We start from the raw sequence: 6,594 nt of genomic DNA on the forward strand, positions 1-6,594 counted from the left end.
CCTTGTTTAGCCTGGTTTAGTCCTGGTTTAGACCTGGTTTAGCCTGGTTTAGTCCTGGTTTAGTCCTGGTTTAGACCTGGTTCAGCCTAGTTTAGTCCTGGTTTAGCCTGGTTTAGACCTGGTTTAGACTTGGTTTAGCCTAGTTTAGTCCTGGTTTAGACCTGTTTAGTCCTGGTTTGTACCTGGTTTAGTCCTGGTTTAGACCTGGTTTAGCCTAGTTTAGTCCTGGTTTGGACCTGTTTAGTCCTAGTTTAGCCTGGTTTAGCCTGGTTTAGCCTGGTTAAGTCCTGGTTTAGTCCTGGTTTAGCCTGGTTTAGACTTGGTTTAGCCTTGGTTTAGCCTTGTTTAGCCTGGTTTAGACCTGGTTTAGACCTGGTTTAGCCTGGTTTAGCCTGGTTTAGTCCTGGTTTAAGTGTGAATGAAGCCTGAGTAAAGTCTGATCATGTGTTTGAAACATCTACGAATGACAAAAAAGATTGAATCACAAATTTGAAAAAAGCATTTGTTAAAAATGGTGTAAAAAAGGTCAAAATCGGTTTAGTCTGGAAGCACAAAGTGCATATTAGGACAAAAGTTTGCGTCGTTCAAGAAAAAAAAAACATGTTCAACTTTTGTGCAAGAAATTGACATTGGGATTTTGATTTTTACTTTCGACATTTAAACGTGTCGAACTTCAGAGCAGTTTCAGCGCGGGGGGCTAACCATTCCACGTTAGCTAACCATTCCACGTTAACTAACCCTTCAACGTTAGCTAACCTTTCAACGTTAGCTAACCCTTTGACGTTAGCTAACCCTTCGACGTTAGCTAACCTTTCAACGTTAGCTAACCCTTTGACGTTAGCTAACCCTTCGACGTTAGCTAACCCGTCGACGTTAGCTAACCCTTCAACGTTAGCTAATGGTAGCTAAACCTTCAACGTTAGCTAACCTGTCGACGTTAGCTAATCTGTGAACATTAACTAACCCGTCAACGTTAGCTAACCTGTCGACGTTAGCTAACCCGTCGACGTTAGCTTTACTGTCGCCGTTAGCTAACCTGTCAACGTTAGCCCCCCGCGTTCCACTTCAAGCACGAGACGCCGGACGTACAGACGTCTGCTACAGAAGTCCGGAGGCCGTTTGACGTGACGAGGGAAACTGTGAACTGAAGTCAAGTTCTGCATGTAACTACAATAAATGTGAACAAGCTCGCGTGTCGCACGCCTTTTTATTCATGCGTCACATCCTCCTGCTGCTGTCCTGGTTTTGGAAGTCCCTCTCCTTCCGTCTTCGTCCCGTTCTTTTGTCCTCTTTCTCGCAATCGGGTCCTGGTCTAGTCCTGGTTTAGTCCTGCTTTAGTCCTGGTTTAGACCTGGTGTAGACCTGGTTTAGATCTGGTTTAGTCCTGGTTTAGACCTGGTTTAGTCCTGGTTTGGACCTGGTTTAGTCCTGGTTTAGTCCTGGTTTGGACCTGGTTTAGTCCTGGTTTAGACCTGGTTTAGATCTGGTTTAGTCCTGGTTCAGTCCTGGTTTAGTCCTGGTTTAGTCCTGGTTTAGATCTGGTTTAGTCCTGGTTTAGACCTGGTTTAGACCTGGTTTAGTCCTGGTTTAGATCTGGGTTAGTCCTGGTTTAGTCCTGGTTTAGTCCGGGTTCAGTCCTGGTTTAGTCCTGGTTTAGATCTGGTTTAGTCCTGGTTTAGACCTGGTTTAGACCTGGTTTAGTCCTGGTTTGGACCTGGTTTAGTCCTGGTTTAGTCCTGGTTTGGACCTGGTTTAGTCCTGGTTTAGATCTGGTTTAGTCCTGGTTTAGTCCTGGTTTAGACCTGGTTTAGTCCTGGTTTGGACCTGGTTTAGTCCTGGTTTAGTCCTGGTTTAGATCTGGTTTAGTCCTGGTTTAGTCCTGGTTTAGTCCTGGTTCAGTCCTGGTTTAGTCCTGGTTTAGTCCTGGTTTAGATCTGGTTTAGTCCTGGTTTAGTCCTGGTTTAGACCTGGTTTAGTCCTGGTTTAGACCTGGTTTAGATCTGGTTTAGTCCTGGTTTAGTCCTGGTTTAGTCCTGGTTTAGACCTGGTTTAGACCTGGTTCAGTCCTGGTTCAGTCCTGGTTTAGACCTAGTTTAGATCTGGTTTAGTCCTGGTTTAGTCCTGGTTTAGTCCTGGTTTAGTCCTGGTTTAGACCTGGTTTAGACCTGGTTTAGTCCTGGTTTAGTCCTGGTTTAGACCTGGTTTAGATCTGGTTTAGTCCTGGTTTAGTCCTGGTTTAGTCCTGGTTCAGTCCTGGTTCAGTCCTGGTTTAGTCCTGGTTTAGATCTGGTTTAGTCCTGGTTTAGACCTGGTTTAGTCCTGGTTTAGACCTGGTTTAGTCCTGGTTTAGTCCTGGTTTAGACCTGGTTTAGACCTGGTTTAGACCTGGTTTAGTCCTGGTTTAGTCCTGGTTTGGACCTGGTTTAGTCCTGGTTTAGACCTGGTTTAGTCCTGGTTTAGACCTGGTTTAGACCTGGTTTAGACCTGGTTTAGTCCTGGTTTAGTCCTGGTTTGGACCTGGTTTAGTCCTGGTTTAGTCCTGGTTTAGTCCTGGTTTAGACCTGGTTTAGACCTGGTTTAGTCCTGGTTTAGTCCTGGTTTAGACCTGGTTTAGTCCTGGTTTAGTCCTGGTTTAGACCTGGTTTAGACCTGGTTTAGACCTGGTTTAGTCCTGGTTTAGTCCTGGTTTGGACCTGGTTTAGTCCTGGTTTAGACCTGGTTTAGTCCTGGTTTAGACCTGGTTTAGACCTGGTTTAGACCTGGTTTAGTCCTGGTTTAGTCCTGGTTTGGACCTGGTTTAGTCCTGGTTTAGTCCTGGTTTAGTCCTGGTTTAGACCTGGTTTAGACCTGGTTTAGTCCTGGTTTAGTCCTGGTTTAGACCTGGTTTAGTCCTGGTTTAGTCCTGGTTTGGACCTGGTTTAGTCCTGGTTTAGTCCTGGTTTGGACCTGCTTTAGTCCTGGTTTAGATCTGGTTTAGTCCTGGTTTAGTCCTGGTTTAGACCTGGTTTAGTCCTGGTTTGGACCTGGTTTAGTCCTGGTTTAGTCCTGGTTTGGACCTGGTTTAGTCCTGGTTTAGATCTGGTTTAGTCCTGGTTTAGTCCTGGTTTAGTCCTGGTTCAGTCCTGGTTTAGTCCTGGTTTAGTCCTGGTTTAGATCTGGTTTAGTCCTGGTTTAGTCCTGGTTTAGACCTGGTTTAGTCCTGGTTTAGACCTGGTTTAGATCTGGTTTAGTCCTGGTTTAGTCCTGGTTTAGTCCTGGTTTAGACCTGGTTTAGACCTGGTTTAGACCTGGTTTAGTCCTGGTTTAGTCCTGGTTTAGACCTGGTTTAGATCTGGTTTAGTCCTGGTTCAGTCCTGGTTTAGTCCTGGTTTAGTCCTGGTTTAGACCTGGTTTAGATCTGGTTTAGTCCTGGTTTAGTCCTGGTTTAGTCCTGGTTTAGTCCTGGTTTAGACCTGGTTTAGACCTGGTTTAGTCCTGGTTTAGTCCTGGTTTAGACCTGGTTTAGATCTGGTTTAGTCCTGGTTTAGTCCTGGTTTAGTCCTGGTTCAGTCCTGGTTTAGTCCTGGTTTAGTCCTGGTTTAGATCTGGTTTAGTCCTGGTTTAGACCTGGTTTAGTCCTGGTTTAGATCTGGGTTAGTCCTGGTTTAGTCCGGGTTCAGTCCTGGTTCAGTCCTGGTTTAGATCTGGTTTAGTCCTGGTTTAGACCTGGTTTAGTCCTGGTTTAGTCCTGGTTTAGACCTGGTTTAGACCTGGTTTAGACCTGGTTTAGTCCTGGTTTAGTCCTGGTTTGGACCTGGTTTAGTCCTGGTTTAGTCCTGGTTTAGTCCTGGTTTAGACCTGGTTTAGACCTGGTTTAGACCTGGTTTAGTCCTGGTTTAGTCCTGGTTTGGACCTGGTTTAGTCCTGGTTTAGTCCTGGTTTAGTCCTGGTTTAGACCTGGTTTAGACCTGGTTTAGTCCTGGTTTAGTCCTGGTTTAGACCTGGTTTAGTCCTGGTTTAGTCCTGGTTTAGTTACTGCTCATCCCTGCTTCCCGCTGCAGCCGTGGTTTTGGAAGTCCCTCTCTTTCTGTCCTTGTCCCGCTCTTTTGTCCTCTTTCTGTTCTTTTGTCCTCTTTCTGGTTCCTTTCGGCTCCACGACGCCTTCGCAGCGTCAGAAGCCGAATCGAACGTCTCGGTTGCGCTTTGCCCCGTCAAACCTGCGACCGCTCCCGACTTCGGGCGAGTCTATTTTTGGAAAGACGACGGGTTCGGGGGGAAGACAGATGGTGGACACGGGGGGGAAACCAATATGGCTCAAACGGAGGAGGACGGCCTCAGGGACAGTATGCGCTCGGAATGGGTGGTTTAGAGGTCCATCTCGTGTCCGTCCACCACACGTTCGGGACACTTTGACACTTCAGCGGTGAATGGCAGACGGGGGCGGGTATTTCGTCATGACTCGCATTTCATGTCCCAAGGCTCTAATTTTAACTCTAGAAACATAAACCGAACACAAAAAATACACTTTTGCTTCAGGGAGTCCTTGGGTCCTTGAGTCCTTGGGTCCTTGGGTCCTTGGGTCCTTGAGTCTTGGGGTCCTTGGGTCCTTGGGTCCTTGAGTCTTTGGGTCCTTGGGTCCTTGGGTCCTTGGGTCCTTGAGTCTTGGGGTCCTTGGGTCCTTGGGTCTTTGGGTCCTTGGGTCCTTGGGTCCTTGGGTCCTTGAGTCCTTGAGTCCTTGGGTCTTTGGGTCCTTGGGTCCTTGGGTCCTTGGGTCCTTGAGTCCTTGGGTCCTTGGGTCTTTGGGTCCTTGGGTCCTTGGGTCCTTGGGTCCTTGGGTCTTTGGGTCTTTGGGTCCTTGGGTCCTTGAGTCCTTGAGTCCTTGAGTCCTTGGGTCTTTGGGTCCTTGGGTCCTTGGGTCCTTGGGTCCTTGGGTCCTTGGGTCCTTGAGTCTTTGGGTCGTCGGCGTCCTGTCACACGCAACAGGTTCCGGGTTCTGCCGCAGGACCCCACGGGACGCCGGGATCCCGTGGTTTGAACCAGTTGGTTCGCAGGGCGTTTGTGGCGTCAGGAGCTTTGCCGGAAGGATTGGCCGTCCCGCTGAATGCCCGTCGCTCTCCGGCCCCCGGGGACGAGCTTTGCCCAGTTTCCCGCCGAACAAACGACATCTCAAGGGGCGAAGTTCTGCAGGATTTGCAGGGCTCGCCACCGCGGAACCCCGATGGGCGAAGGATCATCACTTCCATAGGAACGATTCAGAAAGTTTATGTTTTTGTCTCCTGACTGAAGAGCTGCTGAAAAAGTCCTTGGTTTTTAAAGAAATATATCAATAAACGACCTAAAGTCAAAGGTGCGTGTGAAACCGGGAGACTAAAACGACTATAAACACTTTAGTTTAAAAGTCTATAAAAGGTTTAAATTAAATAATTAAATTAAATCTAATGTAACAACCTTGATTTGAATTTCTAGCTCGTGCAGCTAACGTAGCGAGTGCAGCTAACGCAGCAAGTGCAGCTAACGTAGCGAGTGCAGCTAACTTAGCGAGTGCAGCTAACGTAGCGAGTGCAGCTAAAGCAGCGAGTGCAGCTAACGTAGCGAGTGCAGCTGACGCAGCGAGTGCAGCTAACGCAGCGAGTGCAGCTAACGTAGCGAGTGCAGCTAACGCAGCGAGTGCAGCTAACGCAGCGAGTGCAGCTAACGTAGCGAGTGCAGCTAAGGCAGCGAGTGCAGCTAACGTAGCGAGTGTAAGTAAGGCAGCGAGTGCAGCTAACGTAGCGAGTGTAAGTAAGTAAGTAAATTTTATTTCAATAGCACCTTTCACAGACCGAGGTCACAAAGTGCTTCACAAAACACAGAATAAAACAATAATAATAATTAAATTAAATCTAATGTAACAACCTTGATTTGAATTTCTAGCTCGTGCAGCTAAGGCAGCGAGTGCAGCTAACGCAGCGAGTGCAGCTAACGCAGCGAGTGCAGCTAACGTAGCGAGTGCAGCTAACGCAGCGAGTGCAGCTAACGTAGCGAGTGCAGCTAACGTAGCGAGTGCAGCTAACGCAGCGAGTGCAGCTAACATAGCGAGTGCAGCTAAGGCAGCGAGTGCAGCTAAGGTAGCGAGTGCAGCTAACGCAGCGAGTGCAGCTAACGCAGCGAGTGCAGCTAAGGCAGCGAGTGCAGCTAACGCAGCGAGTGCAGCTAACGTAGCGAGTGCAGCTAACGTAGCGAGTGCAGCTAACGCAGCGAGTGCAGCTAACATAGCGAGTGCAGCTAAGGCAGCGAGTGCAGCTAAGGTAGCGAGTGCAGCTAACGCAGCGAGTGCAGCTAACGCAGCGAGTGCAGCTAACGTAGCGAGTGCAGCTAAGGCAGCGAGTGCAGCTAAGGCAGCGAGTGCAGCTAACGCAGCGAGTGCAGCTAAGGCAGCGAGTGCAGCTAACGCAGTGAGTGCAGCTAAGGCAGCGAGTGCAGCTAACGCAGCGAGTGCAGCTAATGCACCTAGTGCAGCTAACGTAGGAGCGACTGAAACAATGAAGTGACGTTTGAAGATAAATATTCATAAATGACGTATAAAAGGATTAAATTGAAAAAGTAAAAGTTTTGTGTGATTCCTGGAGACTAAAA

This window comes from Eucyclogobius newberryi, unplaced genomic scaffold (genome assembly GCF_026437365.1).
Source record: "Eucyclogobius newberryi isolate DKJ021-1_F unplaced genomic scaffold, fEucNew1.0.hap1 SCAF_244, whole genome shotgun sequence".
In the NCBI taxonomy this organism is placed as follows: domain Eukaryota; kingdom Metazoa; phylum Chordata; class Actinopteri; order Gobiiformes; family Gobiidae; genus Eucyclogobius; species Eucyclogobius newberryi.